The following is a 19,019-nucleotide window of genomic DNA, read 5'->3' as shown; positions in this document are numbered from 1 at the left end:
TATTCAGTCTTCTCTGAATTAGAAATGCATACAGTTTACACCAATAAAATAAAATGAAACAAAATAAATAAAATAAATAAAATAAAATAAAAAATAAAATAAAATAAAATAAAATAAAATAAAATAAAATAAAATAAAATAAAATAAAATAAAATAAAATAAAATAAAATAAAATAAAATAAAATAAAATAAAATAAAATAAAATAAAAATCTAACAACCATCTTCAGGTGCATTTTTATAAAGTAATTCAGGGCTTTCTCCAGTACTACTTTGAGATTTCCCTGCTGCGGAAGTTTGAAATATGGAACTGCTGCTGTACAACCCGACTTAATACCAAAGAAATGTCACTGTAGATATTAATCCTGATGCCATACAGCAGAGCACAACCTCTGGTTTAATAGATCTTTAAGCTAGTCTGCCAGCTAATGGAGGTAGCTAAACCTTCTAGAAGCTGAGCGACACTTCAATTTAGGCCAGCTGTGGCCCTAAACAAAGCACAGTGGGCCTACTTTTGCTCTGTTCTGTGTCATTTTCAATTAAGTATTGCAAAGGGTCCACCCTTAATAAAATCATGAACTTTATCCACTACTCATGGCTTATTTTGATTATGAGCCAGCTCCAGGAGAGAAATCACAATGACTATCCAGCCATGTGTCAGAAGCCATAAGGTATTTTTGTTCCCACCAGAGCAAAGTTGGAGTAAAGTCAGTTCAGCACAAGCCTGCCTAAAAGAAAAGCAGGAGAGCAACATTTTACATTAATCCTCTAATAAAATTGGCAACGGGAATAATGGGCATTCTTATCCTGTTCCTGATTTGCTACTCTAACAGTGCTGTATCTATTATCTTCTGTAATTTGTGAGCTATTTTATTTTAAATTTGCTGCAATGTAACTATTACTCAGAGAAATAGAGTAAAATTTGGACCCACTGATACTTCTCTTTTGCCATCTGTGTGAAATCAAGACTGATAATAATGAATATCTAACAAAAATATGCTGATGTAACTTTTGGATATTGAGGAATGTATCATGAGAGAAAGGATGACAATTGTTTTAAAACTCAGCTATCCCTATCTACCCTAAGAAGCAACACAAGAAAAACATGTCTGTTAATACCACTTGTAATATAAGCCTTTAGTCATTTGGATATACTAATAACCTTAAGTCTTCTATTGTTATCATTTAATATTTTTCCAGACAAATTAATCTCAACATTTTTCAGGACTGTTTTTTTTTCCTATAATTTCCACAGCACTGTATCTCTATAAACCTTTATCCAGCATAAAGCTGTAAACCCAAGAATGATCATATTTTTAAAGACAGAAAAAAAAAAAAAAAAAAAAAACTTTTTACAAAGAATCAATGAATGTCAAAGGTCAAGGCTAGGTGCATTTTATATTTCAAAAATCTCTTAGGAACAGTTTATATTAAAAAATATATTTTTAAAAGTATTTGTTAATACAATACAACTTCACAAAGTTTAGACTTGTTCATTATGTCAGTCTTTGTAAATAATATGTGATAATAAAGTGCATTCAATGTAGTTTAAGTAAAAATGATTTTGTATACTGGTAACATAATTCACAATAAATGAGAATTTAAAATGAATGCTTAGTAACCAAAGCCTTTTTTCAATGATTCAAAGACACGTTTTCATTTTATGACATATGTTTCCTGCTCATTACTTGGTACATATTTCATATGCTCGCATTTGGTTGAGGTGTTTAGTAAACAAACTTCAGATGATGCCTAAAGCAGGAGAAGCAGGAGTATTGGATCTGTCACCTTAGCTAACTCTTAGCTAACTCTTAAAAAGTTAACAAAAATCTTATTTTAAATGTTTCTGCTCTGACAGTTCTCACATCAGTCTTAAAAGCCAAATGAGACAGAGACAGAGCAAGAAGGAAAGAAAGCAGACAGAAAATATTTAGCAGGTTTTTAAAAGCAAATGCACTAAAAAATAAGACAGAAACAGAGCCCACCCTCTGGTGTATGTGGAGGGGGGTCCCAAAGCCAAGTCCAGAAATCCTGAGTCCTGGCAAGAGCACTTCTTGTGACTATTGCCAACATCTCTGCCCCCCAGAACCTTAATTACAATATAATGTCTTGACACCCTTACAATATGCATGTCCTTATTTTCCAGAGAAAATTAAGTAGTTGTATGAACCATTATAAAATAAATAAATAAATAAATAATTGGGAAATAGAAATTGGTTGCTTTTTAATATAAAAGCTAGCACACAAGTTTGTCTTGTGGCTTTTCAGGCAAGAATGAGTAAATCTCTACAAATAAGATAAATTTCTAGTCCACACTCCTACTATGCCTCCCTGTCACCTTTACCATACACAGGAGTTTATGGTCTGGATACGACATCCTTTTCAACAGATCTAGCCCTTTAGTTGAAACAACTAAAACTCCCAAATTCTGAAGTCTGAGAATCATTCCCTGCAGGAAATTCAAATAGGTAAAAACTCTCCTCCCATTATATCTTCTAATCATTCTTCAAAGCAGGATGTAAAATCCTGATTTTGAAGGTCATGTGCTAGAATATAAAAGGGGAATGCATAGCCTCTGATTTATCTAAGAAAGAAGGCGTTTTTAAGACAGAACTGGACTATCAAGGGCATATCATGCACTGGATCAAGGACAGGCCATGTATCTAATGGTAGCAGCTAAGCATTGCTGTTCCCAGCAGTTCCCTAAAATGACAACTTTAAACTGGAACATCAAAAAATGTAAACATTTTTTACTGAATCTGTGTTAGCAATAGTATTGTGTAGCAAAGGGTCAGAGTGACAGATCAAACCAGTAAAGCCTGAAATGGACACTGTGAATTGGACCTATGTCAGAACCCTGTTTTTATCAAAGACTGGGGATTGGCTCAATTGTTTGCATGCAACTTAGAAAGAAAACTTAATTTAGTCTGTAGCAAAATCTGAGGTTAAATGAGTGTGAGCAGACTGGTTATTGTTTCATTAATAATTTCTTTGTAACTTTTTGACCTACCTACCTCATACCCCTCCCTCAACCCTAACCCTAATGCCCCCAGCAATCCCCACACCCGCCCAAAAAAAAGCACTCTTCAGGGATGGGGATTTAACATTGATTCTTAGAGAAATTACCTTCCTTAGGATGCTTCTAATGATCTGTTGACTCTTTTACCAATACACCAGCAGATGGAAGATAATCCAGTTTGACAGAAATTAAATGTCACTTCTGCTGCACAACACAGACTTCAGTATAAACTGAATTTAAGTCCCCGTTCTTGTTTTCACAGTGCAATCTCTTCATTGCAACTGCTTCAAGGCAGAGCCTTTTTGGGTTTTGGCAGTGAAGGGAGAATCTCAGCATTTTTTCAGCTTGTGGAGACTGAAAGTACCAACCAGAGAGAGGATCTTGAAGTGGAAATCAGCAGAGGAACTTGGAGGAGGAGGTGGTGGTCATAATAGGGACAACAGCTGAAAGGAAGGCATGAGCAGGAAGAAAATCCTACTACACAAAGACTGTCAAAATAACACAAAAGCAGAAAAATAGCATGGATTGTCCATATTGAATGTTTTGAATGCCCTAGGCTGAAGCTATTAGGCCACGATTTTCAGAGAATGACAATGATCAATACCTTGTTGCAGAGATGCGCAAAATCTCTGTCAAGTGTTAGAAAGAATTCTACGAGCCATTTTGCAGTGGTTTAAACAGTATTTACAGTTACATACCACCCCACAATGCAGAAGAAAAACAAAACAGAAACACTTCATCTGAGGACTGAAACACCTGATTACAACTGGAAACATGCAACGGATTTCTAAATAAACTTCCAACTAAAACCTAACTACACAGTACAGAAAGGCTCTAGTTTATTCAAAGGACTGCAAACAGTAACAATCTTTAGTAATTGGCTGATCATGGTGAAGATGATGTCACGGGGAATAAAGAAAGGGTTTGGACATGTATTATTTATTATTCCATTTACAAGTAGTTTATGAATAGCTAAGAGATTCTTAATAGCAGTCCTAAGCATGTCACAGACATTGATAGTATATGCAATACTTGGTTATAAGCAATACATTGTTATAAATTATGCATGGATTTCTGGGACTTTCTAATGGCACTTTATTAAAAATCTGCTGGGTCTATTATTGACCTATTCCACACAATTTTAGAAAAAAAAATGCAAATTTTGATAAATGTTTATTTTGACTTTCCACTTACAGTCTCTATTCTCCATTTGATGGTTAAATCAATGGGTGAAGAAAATTAATGGAAATTACTATTTCAGAAAAGCACATTTTAACCAAGAATCATTTTTCAAGTACCTGCATTATATAAAAATGACGATGTTTGTTCAAGGCCGGAAAAACAAGCTGAAAATTACTTTGTATTTAGATTGCGAAGTGCCTTATGCTACCAATTAACTTCATCACTTTATTTTGTATGTCAAATTGTCTGGTTGATCACTGTCTGCTGCTGTACTACAGCAAGATATAGATATAAAATGTAGCACCATTTTGAGACGGACAAAATACTGAACAGTGCCATAGGAAAAAAAGTTCTGATGCCTTTATTATCATTTTCCTTTACAAGCTGGGAATTGTTTCCAGACTGATCATTTATAATACACCTGTTTCTCACCTTCATCATTTTAGTAATATGCTGACATTCCATATTCTACACCACCTAAAATCTGATCCTTTGTCTATGCATTTTTTGCAAAGAGATGTTTTAAAATATCGTGAAATTTCATCTCAATTTCCCACAGGTGCTTCTCTCTCCCATGTACTACCTTCTACACTAAATATGTAAGGTTACTGTGCCCTTTAAACAATTTATTGGTGACCTACTGTGAAGAACATAAGAATTGCTCTTTAAACATTTACCCAAAGCCTGAACTGAATTAAAAGCTTTTCATTTGTTTTCTGATAGTCTGAAAAACTTCAGCAAAAACAATAATGAGAACACTTCCAGTCACTGTCGAGAAACGATCCTTTCTTCCTCTTCCCTGTCACCTTCCTTTCCACAGGGTCCCTTGCTTCATAGCCCTTTTGTATTTTCCCTGTCCTAAGGTCTCGGAGAGTTTGGGGATACAATGGCATCCCTGTGTTGGCTGTGTTCTGCTGAACTCTTGGATTTGATGATCCTTGTGGGTCCCTTCCAACATGGGATATTCCATTTTTCTATAATTTTATGATTTTACTGTGGTGAAAATTATTAGTTAAACAAATTTACTGACCTCTAACAGGGTTGTTCTCTCTCTCAGGATCAAAAGACCCAGCACCATTCAAGGTGGAACTGAAAACAGAAAATGTATTGAAAATGAATTTCTTAACCACTTTTCTTTCCATAGACTACAAGGCTGTACTTCTCCCCTATGCCAGCATCAACTATCTGCCTTTCAGTCTACTGTTATAAATGAAGTCTGAATTCAATCTGAATTTTGTAGTATTTATAAAACAAATATTTCTAAAAGTTATAAAAGATATAAAAGATATAAAAGGCAAGTAAACAGCGCTGGGTGTGCAGGGAGTCTACGCTCCACCAGCACACACACACAAACATCAAACATTCTAAATATACAGAACATTGCTTTACATACTGAACCAGAGTATGACTATACATATGTAAAATCAGGAAAGGTAACAAACAATCCTTTAAGTTCCATGACTTAACAGTCTCCATTTTCCATTCCTTTTGAACAATATGTCTCGCTTTAAGTTGTCAAGCAACTCAGTCTTCAGGCCTTATGTATCCCGTTCTTCCCGGATCGAAGAAAAGCATATCCATCTCCTTTTCAAGGCCAAGAGGCCTGGGTCAAAAGGCACGTCCAGGTCAACAGGGGGTGTAACAGCAAAGGCCTTCGATGGCTGTAGCAGCAGAGGGGCCCATGGCGTAGCAGTCGGATCAGTAAAGGAGCCTGCAGCTCCCTCACTATCTGGCAAGCCACACGTTTCCAACTGTGGCCCCACATGGCTCTTTAAGGCACCAGAGACTGCTCGCCAGGTGACGAGCAATCCCACGGCAAACTTGTTATTTTTAGTTGCAGAGTCCCACACCTTGACCTCAGTTTGGTCCCATATTTCAGGATCATAAACTGTCCGATTGTTAATGAGGAGAATAAGCTGTAAGGTTACCAGGACAGTCGTTGTTCCTAAGGACGTATGATTCCCCACAATGCGCAGCTGCTTACCAGCGAGAGGCAGCTGTGTGCACAGGTCCGCTTCTCTCAGCTCGAGCTTCTCTCCAGCTCCGGTGCGCCTGTTTCCAGCGACTTTCTGTACGAGCTTCTCTGAGCAGTTTGCTGAGTTTGGCCAAACCTATCTTCATGAGGCAATCAATGTGCCTGTTCCCGTCCTGGTCTCCATTCTGCCAGCCTGTTCCTCTTCACTTCTTTTTCCTGCTTCTTTATTCATGTAACTTCATCATGCTGCCTTTTTCTTTTTTTCATCTTTCTTCTTTCTAGAGGACAGGCTCCCCTCTTATACCCTTCTCTCCACAGCAGTTCTTTTCAAAACTTTTCATTGGTCAAACAACTTTGAATGTAACAACAACAGCAAACGCCCAGACACTTCCATGCCTTAATGGCTGGAGAACAAGAGAACCACCTGGAGAACAAGAAACCGGAGACTGCATGGAGTCTCCTGAATCACCCTTCTTTGTTCCCTCTAAACTCTTTTCTATTCCTGATGGCCTCGTCGTTAAGACTCTAATGTTGTCTCAACCACGGGGCTTTCCAACCCCCATGGCTGCATTCCCAAATCTCCCCCTTCTTTATTAATATCAACCATTTTCTTGACACGAATTACCACTCCATAGATAACACTACCAATATATTTCTCTTCTGTGGAAAAGACCTCAGAATAGGAAGGGCTGGTGAAAGGTTTTCAAGTGAAAGATTTTTTATATTTTCTTGATCCAACTATTTCAAGACAAAATCCCACCCAGCTTGGTCACTTAAAAAGACCAGCCAAGCCATTGTGTATATGTGCAATCACCCTTTCAGTCTAAACAAGCCACCTACAAAGTGCTAGATCAGGAATTCCATTCCAAAGGTGCAGTCTAGTGAATGCGTCAGGCAAGTCTTGTGCAGTCAGTTATCTGTTATCAACTGTTGGGCAACTCACTGTTTACACAGTATAGTCTGGTTTCTGCTTGGAGACAATACCTACTGTAGTCAGACTATGTACTCTGTAAATAGAAACAAAATTCCCCAAGGAGTCCAAGCCAGTGCCAACACTTTGCTTTAAATTATTGGACCAAATTAACCATTTCCTACAGTCTGGGATTTGATTTGTCTCATACTAATCTCCACAATGATTCAGTCACCCTCACATAAACTCCTCATGACGACTCTTCACAGGTTTTATACAACCCCGTTGCCTTAAGACTTATAATTGATAAATTATTATGTATAGTATTATCAGGTAGCAGTCTGGCAGTTTAATTACTCTGCATAGTACAAGGAGTATTATTGCTTTTGCTTTTTGGAGTTTCCATTCAAAAACAGAATAGGTTTATGAGCACAGCATACTTGAAAGTCTAGTTTGCTTCAAGCTGTTGAAATAGTGTTTCTTATTTTCCAGGTTTCTTTCCTTTTTTGGGGAAACAACTGATTTAAGCCTATCCTGGTGAGTAACTCCATAAACACATTTCTGATTTGCCACTAAGTTCCATGTTTCTACAGATAATCCAGCCTCTCCTCTAATGAACACAGCCCATGAGTTTTACATAAAAGCATGTTATCTTTCAAAGTGACTCAAGTATAGTTCAAGATACTTAACTACGTATCTTGGAAAAAAATGGGCCAATTGGCAGGACTGCTAACTGCCCAAGTAACTTTGAAAAAGAACATAATCTGGGTCATTCAAGGCAAAGTAATCACACCTATGAGAGTTTTCATATATTCCTAGGAGTCTCTTTCAGTTTATTTCAATGAGGGAGTAAAGAGACTACTTGCATCTTTGTGTTTCTAAATATTTTTCAGATCTAGACACTAAGCCATGCAGCCTAAAATCTTTAACATTTTTGTCCCTGAGCCTCTATAAGCCTTGGACTGGTTGACCTCTATTCCCATGTTTCTCAACAAATAATGACATAAAACATCATCGAATAAAATCAGTTTATTTAAAGTAATATTATGTTGTCATTGCTGCACCTGAACCTGCCTTCCCCCCCCCCCCCCCCCCCCCTTGCAACAGCTTCTTACTGATAACGCTGGATAATCTCTCTTTCTTTTATCATGAAAAATATCACCAATGAAAACAGACATGACTTAGTTTTATTTGCAAGAGATAAATGAAATTCTGCAAAAACAAAGTTGAGACATGCTCCCTTCTCTTTCCCTCTTCTCTCTTCCCCCGCCCCCCCCCAACAGGTTTTTATTTATATGTTTACAAATAATACAGTGCAATGTCTTCTTTTATGGGACACTTCACAAGAGAGTGAAGTGACTCCTTGAAGAAAAGAGAAAATATATATATTATTTTGCTATGTGATAATATGCTTTGTTTATGCTAGTCATTTGAATACTGAAGAAGTACAAGAAGCACAACATAGAGCCAAAAGAGTCAGAACATACTTCTGGAGTTTATTTCTAGCACATGGTGAAAGTTCACGGTCTAGCTCAGAAAAACCATTTACTTAGCTATTTCCGATTGTTTAACTTCAGCTTGTCCCTGCCTACTGAATCATAAGGTAGCTCCCTGCAGGCATTTAAATAAAGTCCCTCTCCATACTCCCATTGTATCATTTAAAGGGATAAGGGGAAGCTACTTTTTTTTATCTTCCTGTAACTAAAAATATATTAAACAAAAATAATAGTTGGAGACAGTTTGTTAAAACAGTATCTCTAAAATGAGGTTTTTCTTGGTCAGTTACTGATGTTATTTTGCTTAGCAGAATGTTTTCACCATTTCCTGTACTTGTTTGAACTAAATTACATTAAAAGGTTTTTATTACAACCAAAACATCAGAAACATTTATATAAACTAACTCTGAAACTTTTTAAAATTAAGGCATACATTTCTATTAATCCCAGAGACTTTGGCATAGGCTGCACTGGTTTCCTTCTTATAAGCATACACTTTTAAAAGTCAGAGCATAAAACCATCTCTACAAAGAAATCCTTTGGACCTGAGATAATATCTTATGGAGTTGTTCCTTCCACCTACTAACTTCTCCTCATGCTTGGTGTTATGACCAGATTCACCATTACAGATGAGCCCTCAAGCAAGGGTCTGTTACTCAGCTTTGATTGAAACCTGAATTCTCCAGCAAAACCCCAGACCTCTCACCTAAGATCTGTTTTAGTCAATTAGTTTCTACGCAAACAATTCAGTGAAAACTCCTTATGAAATTTGTCTTTGATTGCAAGCCATGCATCCCTCACAGGCATCTATTTATTCAGTTCCACAGAATTAAGTGGAATTGCATCTTAAGAAAATAACAAATAATGTGGCTTTATTCTACTCTCCCTCGTCTCCCTAGTTTGACAATATGCAATTGTCTGCAGTGTAAAAGAATAAATGTTTTTACTTCTCCATCTTTAGCAGACACTGGAGATATCAGGGTGACATTTAAGTCATTCAGGGAAGTAATGGGTAAGTTTAGAGCTATGGGATAAAAAGCAATAAAAGGGGTTTTAGCTCAAGTGGCCTTCAGTGAAATAGTTAACTGTTTTCACATTGGCAAACTGTAAGACTGTTCAACCTCTGAATGGGTACTAAGCACTTAAGATATGCCATAGTCATTGCTTCAGTTGCACTGTCCAGACTCAACCATTAGTAAAACATCAGTCCTCAGGTGATTTGTGGTTGTGACTTTTATGGACACGTGAGATGGGAAATGTATACAAAAATGGACATTTATATCCTGGATCACAGTTCTGTGGACAGTGTAAAGGATGCAAGATATTCCACTGGCACACAGTACCAAAGGATTTAAATATTTGTGATCTTACTGCGACTAGCACCATCCCATCACATGTAGCAACACTCTTTTTCTCTACAACACACAGTTATGCTCAATTCCAGGAGCCTGAGCTCACTACAGACCAGCACACATTACTGCATTACACCAGTAGGAACAGTTTGCCTCAATTTGCTCCCTGCTGCGTTTCCCTATTAGCCTTGTTGCTCTGCTCTGTTAGGTCTGCATTCCTGTCAAGTTCCTATCTCTGTCAATCCAGTAAAGACAAGTCTGGAAGATTTTCATGATTCCCAGCCTTTGAATTTTGACATATAAGGGGAGAAGGAGAAGAAACATTGGAGAGCTAGATTAGGACAGAATGAGGAAACCATGACAAAAAAAGAAATGGCTAGAAAACAAACAAACAAACAATGTATGCTTATGATCCCTTTTCATTTAAAAGCTCAGTGTATTTTTACAAATTACATATTGGCTCCAGTTTGGAAAATGAACAAATTCAGCTCAGTGACCTTTAGCAATATATTCAAGATCCTTCATGCAGTACTGAAATCCCATTCTCCCCTTCATTGTCCTTTCGATGCATATCACATCTAGCCTACAGCTCAACAGAACAGATTGAAAAATAAACAATTAACTATTTTATTTATTTTATACAATTTTAAGATTAGAACTTGCCAAAACTCATGGATAGGCCTGATCTCAAACTTGGGCTACATCTGTCTAAACAATCAGGCTGCTTTTGACCCAAGCTTTCAACACTCAGCTTTAAAAAACACATTCAAAGAATTCAAAATAAACTTAATTTAAGGTCATGTAAATAAATTATTTTACTTTTAATTATGCATTTTAGTTTTAATTTATGTAAAAAGTTGGTATGAATTTTAATTATTGTTAGGAAGTTTTGTATTTTGACAGCTAGTGATATGTGTCACCTGATTAGCACAGAGGAAGAAAGAGAAAATACAGGCAGGTAAGTTAACTAGCCTGGTATTTTGCTTAAAAGTTAAGCAGGCAAATATTTAATAGCTTTGATTTTTATGTTATACTCATTCAGTTTTATATTCATATTCAGTAAACATATTAATGTCACTAATGACCATAACAGGAATAATTCAATTGCCTGGTCATGGTTAATTTGCAAACTCAGGAAAACAATACCAATTTTCAACGTTTAAATCAGAATCATATATATTCAAGATTAACTTAAAAATATGTATCAGGTGAAAACGAGGATTCTAAAGACCATTAATCCAGGAAGAAATGGGCAAGTAATGAAATATACCAGTCTGAGCAGAAGCTCAGGCCTATACTGTATAAAGTCTACACAAACCTGTTTTTATCCCCACCATAAGGTGAAAGGTTGAAACAATCCTTGAAATTGTACAACACAAGAAGTGACAAGACATTACCTGGCAAGCAACAGGGAAAGTCATATGATCCAAAGTCATAATGACAGTCATTATTTAACAGCACTTGTTCTCCTTCATAAGGCATAGACTGAAGAGTTGTGAGCAAAATCTCCCTGTCAAGAATGAAACAGCGATTAATGTCAATAAATTAGTACATGTCTTAACTGCCTACATAACCTGAGAATAACTCATTGTCATGTCTTTTATGCCCATAAGCATACCTTGGCCTACATACTACTGTTTTTCACTGCATTTGATGGGGCAATCTTCAAAGGATTCCAATTTCTCAACAACACATATGAAGGGATTTGAGCTCCTAGGACGAACCACAGGAAAATAAATTTAAAAAGCAGAAGATAAACTTTGAAATTATCAACATTCAAGAACAGGTATGAAACCAAATACTGCAGGTTCTCAGTGTCCATAAAAGATTACAGTCAGTTACACTCAGAAAGGAATGAAGGTATGGTGATGGCTTTCAAAACATAATAAAAAAGCAATCTGTGAAGAAAAGTCCAGTACTGGTTGCTCAAAACTAAGCAAGCCTAGATTCAGAGGCCACAAACAGAATTTCTGCAGGTATCTGGTAATACGGTACTTTATAGACCTTGAAATACTTGGATATGACTTTGTATCCACTTGCTTTTTTGATATCCCATTAACAATATTAAATGACTGACTAATGTGTGAGCCTCTCTTGTACATTCTTTTGCTGTAACATCAAAGCACTTTCATACTGGTTTCCTAACTTCTGTGGTCATTTTAAAATGTTTGTTATATATAATCAAGCTTTTTGTATGAGGACCGAGCTTTAAATTTGGACTCTAAGTTACCACATTTGCAATCTCATCTGGTATAGACAAGCAACATGACTGGATTCATTCAATCTGTTCACCTTTGACAATACACCTTAATTTAAGCTTAAGTTCCAATGGCTGTTTTTTGATGGCCCCTGAACAGAAAAAGGGATAGTATTCCTCAGGAACCTAATATTTTTCAAGTTACAGCTCAGCATCCAATCAAGGTTATTTTGGTTAATAAAGCAAAAATTCCATCAAAAGAAATAAATTATTTTCTGAAAATTTGAAGGGGCCAAACTTATCCTGGGAGGATCTATTCTATAAAGCAGAACAATTCTGTATGAACATTGGATGTGTCCAGATACAGCTATACAGTTTAAAAAAAAAAAAAAGTAGTTATGTCAGACCTAATTTAAGGTTGTGCATAATGTCAAACAGATGAAAATTCAGTTTCCACGCAACAGGCAAGAAGTAAAGAAGATAAGGACACTATGTTCATTTCCTCCTAATATTTCCTCCTAATATTTGTTGTCATCATGAAATCTAAAAGTGAAGGTGAAGCTTTAGCAGGTTTGATAACAAGGAATTCTCAAGGACATTACAACTTAACACAGACAAGGTCAGAAAAAGTCAAACCAAACTGCTGTTGTCAAAACTGGAGTTCAAAGCAAATCGATTTTGAAAATATAAGACATATACAGGCTGTTCATCCAAATTCAGGCAGTAATGGTTGTACACCTTCTTTTGAAGACTCCAGTTGGTGCACTGCCTTTGCTCATTCTTTGAGAGCAGTGGAAAACATGTGCTGAATAGCAAGTATGTTACACAAAAGATTGAGCGAGGAGAATGGAGGAAGACTAATGCTGATATGTCCACCACAGAAAAACAAAATGTGCTAATTGGTTTTGTCAGAAGACAGAAGCAGGTGCTCTCTTCATGATTTAACAAAGACCTGAAGGCTGATTTGTGGTAACAGGCTGATTTGCTCTATTGGCAACAAATTATCAGGCAACACAAGGGTCTGCAAAAGGAATATTCAGTCCTCATTTTTATAGTATGGGCAGAAAATAGGTAAGCATGCTCTAAATCAATAAATTCTTGGCTTTATTATGGAATTTTGTATGGTCATGTTCACAGCAATATCTGAATGCTTCAGAAAAACACAGAATTTTTCTAGAACAGAATAGGATCTTCACATTTCTACTGCCAGGAAAAGGGGAAAAGCTGAAGTTTGAAAGGCAGCAGAGCTTAACCCAATTTAGAGATCGGCAAGCAAAGCATATACAGGACTGCTACCCATATATGAGTAGTATCTGTTTTTTGAGAGTACTTTGCATTCTTATAGTTATTTCTGTGCCCAGGCCTCAGTTTCTGATGGATTCATTAGCAGCTGTGTATGTTTAGCACTTTCTTTGAAACACTGGCTTATGGTTAACAGGAGTAAGTTAAACTTGTCATGACAGAGAGAATTCTCCTTCACAGGATCCATCTGCTTTACCCTAGCAATACCCCTTCACTTCCTGTGAGCCCTTCCCTCATTCTCTGGATGGCCTTGTTGTATATGGAGTGGTGATTCATGTCAAGAAAATGGTTAATATTGGTGGAGAGGGGGGAGATTTGGGAGTGTGGCCACAGGGGTTGGAAAGCCCCGTGGTTGAGACAACATTAGACTCTTAACAACGAGGCCATCAGGAATAGAAAAGAGTTTAGAGGGAACAAAGAAGGGTGATTCAGGAGACTCCATGCAGTCTCCGGTTTCTTGTTCTCCAGGTGGTTCTCTTGTTCTCCAGCCATTAAGGCATGGATGTTTCTGGGTGTTTGCTGTTGTTACATTCAAAGTTGTTTGACCAATGAAAAGTTGTTTTGAAAAGAACTGCTGTGGAGAGAAGGGTATAAGAGGGGAGCCTGCCCTCAAGATAAAAAAGGCAACACGATCAATAAAGAAGCAGGAAAAAGAAGTGAAGAGGAACAGGCTGGCAGAATGGAGACCAGGACGGGAACAGGCACATGGATCGCCTCATGAAGATAGGTTTGGCCAAACTCAGCAAACTGCTCAGAGAAGCTCGTACAGAAAGTCGCTGGAAGTGGGCGCACTGGAGCTGGAGAGAAGCCCGAGCTGAGAGAAGCGGACCTGTGCACACAACTGCCTCTCGCTGGTAAGCAGCTGCGCATTATGGGGAATCATAGGTCCTTAGGAACAACGACTGTCCTGGTAACCTTACAGCTTATTCTCCTTATTGACAATTGGGCAGTTTATGATCCTGAAATATGGGACCAAACTGAGGTCAAGGTGTGAGACTCTGCAACTAAAAATGACAAGTTTGCCGTGGGATTGCTCATCACCTCGCAAGCAGTCTCTGAGGCCTTAAAGAGCCATGTGGGGCCACAATCACAAACGTGTGGCTTGCCAGATAGTGAGGGAGCTGCGGGCTCCTTTACTGATCCGACTGCTACACCATGGGCCCCTCTGCTGCTACAGCCATCGAAGGCCTTTGCTGTTATGCCCCCTGTTGATATGGACGTGCCTTTTGACCCAGGCCTCTTGGCCTTGAAAAGGAGATGGATATGCTTTTCTTCGATCCAGGAGGAATGGGATATGTAAGGCCCGAAGACCGAGTTGCTTGACAACTTAAAGCGAGACATATTGTTCAAAAGGAATGGAAAATGGAGACTGTTAAGTCATGGAACTTAAAGGATTGTTTGTTACCTTTTCTGATCGTGAATATGTATAGGCGTACTTGATTTTAGTAAGTTATGGAACTTAAAGGATTGCTTGTTACCTTTCCTGTTTGTATGTATGTATAGGCATACTTGGGTTTAGTACGTAAAGCAATGTTCTGTATATTTAGAATGTTTGATGTTTGTGTGTGCATGTTGGTGGAGCGTAGACTCCCCGCACACCCAGCGCTGTTTACTTGCCTTTTATACCTTTTAGAAATATTTGTTTTATAAATATTACAAAATTCAGATTGAGTTGAGACCTCATTTATAACAGCCTCCATGTTCAATGGAAGCAACACTGATTTATTTTTTTCAGCAATAAATGAAGCCAGTCCATAGACAAAGATGATAAATCTTAAATCACAATTATAAATACCAATCAAAATATTCTTTTACGTGTTTCACATTAGGGTACATTTACAAAAATGAAAGGGTATAGCATCTTTACTTTGCAGCCTTCCACACAGCTATGCATACTGCATACTGAGTGAGGTAGAGTATCTCAAAGAAAAAGTATGCCATCACATGATTAAATGTGAGATCATATAAACAAATTCAAGTTAAGCTTTCATGGAATTTAAAAGCACAAAATGTAGTTAATTATGTAGCAACACAGTGACACTGAACAATCAGTGGGACTTTTATCTTTAAGGGCATTAATCTCTGTCTTTGAGTAAACAGACAGCCAGAACTGCAATCACCTCAAACCTGGGACCAACTTTATCATTGCAATTCTAAGGGAAAAATAGGAAAACATATTTTCGCAATGAGGTTCTCATACACTAGCTGACAGTATGTCAGAGCCCTGAGTGCACTCCCCCCACTCCTAGGAGTTTTGCTGGCTACACAAGGTCAGCTTGATAAGAGCTGTTGTGAAGAAAAAGCTGTGTGGGGAGGCCCCAGCGAGGGTTCCCCACTTCCTCGGGGCTGCCGTTATCTGTGACTTACCTCCACTTTGTCTATGTTGCAGATGTGTTGTAGCCATGTCTGTGTCTGGCCAGGTACCTCATTGATTTGGATGCTTGATCTTGACTACACAGCCCACCCTGTGACTTTATCACTTTGGACTTGCCCATCAGTCTAGATCCCTTCTGACCTTATTTACTGTCCCCAGACCTGCTCTGCTCTTCCTCGTTCAATACTGTGGGGCTGCAGCCTGCTGGGGAGGGCACAGGCCTGCCAGGCACCTGAGCACCCACCACCCCAATTCCTGCACTTGTGGAGCAGCCTGCATTGCTCCTGACAGAAAAAAAAAAAAAAATCACTGAGACTTTATGCTTCGCTGGGGACACTGGAAAGGAACAGACTTCTCTTCCCAGTCCAGCCAGTATTTTTACCAAACTATTCAATACCTGTTAAGTATGCCTTCTGGCTTTTGTTCCCTTTGTTTCAGAATCAATCATTGTCTAAATGGAAGGACGAAAGCAGGAAGGGCAGGGGGGGACAGCACGGAAGAGAGAAGCTCTTGGTTTGGTACCAGCATACCCTCCAGCTCAAACTCACAAAAAGCCATCACAGCAAACAGGTAGCTTCCCATCTGCAGTCTCTTGCTGATGTGTTCCTGCTTTCTTTATGTTGTACTTATACAGTTTGTGCTCTGCTAGGAGCTACTAGAAGTTTCATAATATTTGCAGCTAAAGTATATTAAACTGGAGAAGGCCTCTTCTGAGCATGGGAAGACATAGCTTAGCCAAATTTGGGAGATATAGCAAAAATCCAAGACACATCCAAGATATCCATTAACATTTTGCAGCAAATATGCTTAGAATATACATTTTATGAATGTACATTTAATTTAATCTTACATTTATTACATTACAGGATATACATTTAATTTAAAATTATACATTTTATACATTTTATATTTTATGAGGTCTGTTAACTACCATCCTCAGTTGCACAGTCACTTTCACTATGGAATCAGGCAAATCCCACATTTTGTGAATAATATGGATATGTCCAACACTATGAATACTGTCCAATAATACATACAAATTCTTGCAAATAGGAAAGCGCATGAGGGTAAAGCACCCTCCTTTATTTATGAATATATTTGAATATATTCTGTGACTACTGGCCTAGAACTATTTCTAATATAAGCAAATTTTTCACAGATTTCTTTCATTGTACACTGGATGTTCCTTTATTCTTAACTTTCCATGCATTTAAAGTAGGTTATCTGCATAAGACACATATCAGAGACGAGTATCTCTTAAGTGTATTAACGTCACTGTTAACATTTTTGCCCAGCACTGAACTTTCTGAGGCATTACAATTTTGACCCCATTCTGACTGTATAATTGCATCACAGGACAGAAAATATTTATATCATGTTTCTTTGGATCTGTGTTTTTTGAAAATGATGTATTTTGGATGAGTATATTTTGCAAATACTTTGTGTAGTAACATTATAGTTCGCATTCAAACTCCAGAAGAATCTTTGCTTCCCAGTGATTTTGATGGAGCTTGAACCACCACCCAACAAAAATTGAGAAGATAATTTGTGATAATTCTATAATCTAAGAGAATTCTCAGTATCTTTTTTCACAACTTGGAAACTGGATGGCATCCAATGACATTTCCATTTGACATTTAAAACTAACAAAGTGAAACGTGTGTTGGTTTTGTTGTTGTTGTTGTTGTTGTTTTTTTGTTTTTTTTTTTTTTTTTTATGACATAATAGAACTGTCCAAGACATTTACACAATAAGTTGCTGAAACCAGAGGTTTGAATGAGTTCAAAAAGGAATAGGACAAAAAAGTGAGGATTGTCTGCCCTCTTGTTCTCCTTCTAAGCACCATCTATAATATACCACCAAAACAGAAGACACCAACATAAACAGAACTTCAGTCACAGCCTTCATGATACATTGCTTTGGAAGAAAAAATATTTTAAAACAAGTGCTTTTTTTTCCCATTCAGTGTCACATTTTAGTTATTTTGAAGTCTTCGAGGTCACAGTTGGGGTCAATAACTAAGGAAGGAAAACATGTGAAGAAATAGCAAGTTTAATCAGCAAACTTATTATTTGAGTAGCGTTGAATATCTTGGTACTATTTGAAGAAAATAACTAAATTAAATGGCAAACACGACTGGAAAGACAGATCATGTCTATGGTATGCATAAAACTGTCAGATATCATTACACCTGAAACAGATCGTGAGACTGTGAATCATTTTGTAGCAATAGTGAATTTACTGCCCACAGCAAAATGTATTGTTCCAATTAGCCTTGTGCACTTGTAAAAATAATAATCTCAATGCACTTTGTTTTAAGGATCTCAAAGCTCTTTGCAAATGTTTTCTTCTCAAGTCCTCTGTTGCAGATATTTGAATAGCTTTTTATTAGTTTTAGAAGAAGCAACAGAAATAATAAGGAATGTCATTGTATCGACAGAATTTTATTCTTCATGAAGTGAAGACCTCATTCACATTCATGAGATAAAGCTTCATTTCCAGGCATTCCACTGAAAACACTGGAAGTGCTTCCACAAGATTATCTGAATATATATGTCAAAAATCTCTCTAAAAAAAAACAAACAAACAAAAAAAAACAACCTATATATATGCATATATATAATAATAATAACCTCTTCTTGTATGTCACACCCTCTGAATGCATTGCAACTCATAAAGCCAGATTATCAGATGGTATAGATTTGCATAAATCCTTTGAAATTGATTGGAACTCCAAAAAAAAAAAATACAAAAATAGAGGATCTCAAAATTTGTATTTCATTAGAAGTTATAGAAAATATTCAAGTTACACTGCCATTTTCTATTTGCCTTTTATCAATGTTTATACTGTCATAGGCATTTGAGGTTTAGGATTATTTTTTTCCCTACAACCGCATTTTATAACACTGCATGAATGATGAGCACATTTCTGCCTTGATAAAGTAAAACAATATATAACAGTAAAGCTAACACTAGCAACAATTTGAATTACTATGAGTGTTTTTAAAAGCTCCTAGGATTCTGAGACATTTAAGATAAAGACTTTAAGATAAAGACATTTAAGACTCAATAAGTCTCCAGTGGTTTGTTTTTGTATCTTAAACTGATTCTTTTGTACAGTGCTAGAGTTTCTCTGTAGGTTCCCCCAAATCAGAGAGCAACTGCAGTGCCATGCAGAGGTTTTGGTGTGCTGCACTGTGTCCTGTTCTTTTCG

At 37.2% G+C, this 19,019-nt stretch overlaps 1 long non-coding RNA gene across 6 annotated transcripts in view; it reads right to left on the bottom strand.

Annotated features, from left to right (window-relative positions):
- The window catches only part of LOC137850608 (uncharacterized), a 187,243-nt gene that overhangs the window by 90,103 nt on the left and 78,121 nt on the right, over positions 1–19,019 (bottom strand). For all 6 annotated transcript variants that reach the window (XR_011092665.1, XR_011092664.1, XR_011092666.1 and 3 more), the window contains 2 exons: positions 11,551–11,645; positions 11,330–11,442 (listed from right to left, as the gene is read on the bottom strand). This is a non-coding gene — a long non-coding RNA (uncharacterized lncRNA). The remainder of the gene's footprint in view (positions 1–11,329; positions 11,443–11,550; positions 11,646–19,019) is intronic.

The sequence above is a fragment of the Anas acuta genome, chromosome 2 (assembly GCF_963932015.1).
Source record: "Anas acuta chromosome 2, bAnaAcu1.1, whole genome shotgun sequence".
Lineage (NCBI taxonomy): Eukaryota > Metazoa > Chordata > Aves > Anseriformes > Anatidae > Anas > Anas acuta.
The sequence above is the reverse complement of the archived record's forward strand: the minus strand, read 5'-3'. Positions and strand labels throughout refer to the sequence as shown.